We start from the raw sequence: 1188 nt of genomic DNA, 5'->3' as shown, positions 1-1188 counted from the left end.
CCAGGTACCAAAGCCTGAAAGATTTCTCTTGTGGCTTTTTACAGAAATGTTTCACATTCTTGACCTGGCCTGCAACATTTTTAATGCTGTTCTCTCTAGGAGAGCATTCCTTTCTAGACTTTATTCATTATTTGAAGGTGTTTTGATATCCTTATCCTGAGAAAGAATCCAAGTTCCCCTTTCGGCTTATGAATTTACTCTTTTAGCCATAATTACTGAGATTTCCAATCCCTATCATGAACGTCTTTTTTTTATTTTTTCAGATTAATAGGAGTGCACAAACAATTAGGGTACGATGTTTGCATTTGTTAGGTAACGGCTCTGCTGTGGTTGGATCCTTCCCCCATCCCCTCCCCTCTCTCCCCTCCCTCATTCCTCTCCCTCCTCCCCGTCTTGAATTGAGTTTTTCTCTTGTGTGGAAGTGTATTAAGTCATCTACTGGTTCCATATTAGTATTGAGTACATTGGATACTTGCTTTTCCATTCTTGTTTTTATTTATTTATTTACTTAGTTTTTTAAAGACAAGAGCCTCACTCCATTGCCCTTGGTAGAGTGCCGTGGTGTCACAGCTCACAGCAACCTCCAACTCCTGGGCCTACACAATTCTCCTGCCTCAGCCTATCAAGTAGCCAGGAGTACAGGCACCTGCCAGAATGCCATTTTTTGTTGCAATTCGGCTGGGGCAGGTTCAAACCTGCCACCCTTGGTATTTGGGGCCGGCTCCCCACCCACTGAGCCACAGGTGCTGCCAGCTTTTCCATTCTTGCGATACTTTACTAAGAAGAATATTTAACTCCATCCAGGTTAATGCAAAAGATGTAAAGTCTCCATCTTTTTATAGCTGAATAGTAATCCACAATGTACATACACCACAGTTTGTTAATCCATTCCTGGGTTGATGGGCACTTGGGTTATTCTCACATCTTGCCAACTATAAACTGAGCTACAATAAACAATCTGGTGCAAATGTCCTTATAATAAAATGATCTTTTGTTCTTCTGCGTAGACGCCTAGTAATGGGATTGCAAGATCAAATGGAAAGTCTACATTTAGCTCTTTGAGGAGTCTCCGTACTTGTCTGCATAGAGGCTGTATTAGTTTGCAGTCTCACCAGCAGTCTAAAAGTGTTCCCTTCTCCCCACACCCACGCCAGCATCTGCAGCTTTTTTTTTTTTTTTTTTTTTTTT

Source organism: Otolemur garnettii, unplaced genomic scaffold (assembly GCF_000181295.1).
Source record: "Otolemur garnettii isolate 467f Iridium unplaced genomic scaffold, OtoGar3 scaffold00065, whole genome shotgun sequence".
NCBI lineage: Eukaryota > Metazoa > Chordata > Mammalia > Primates > Galagidae > Otolemur > Otolemur garnettii.
Note: the sequence above shows the minus strand (reverse complement) of the source record.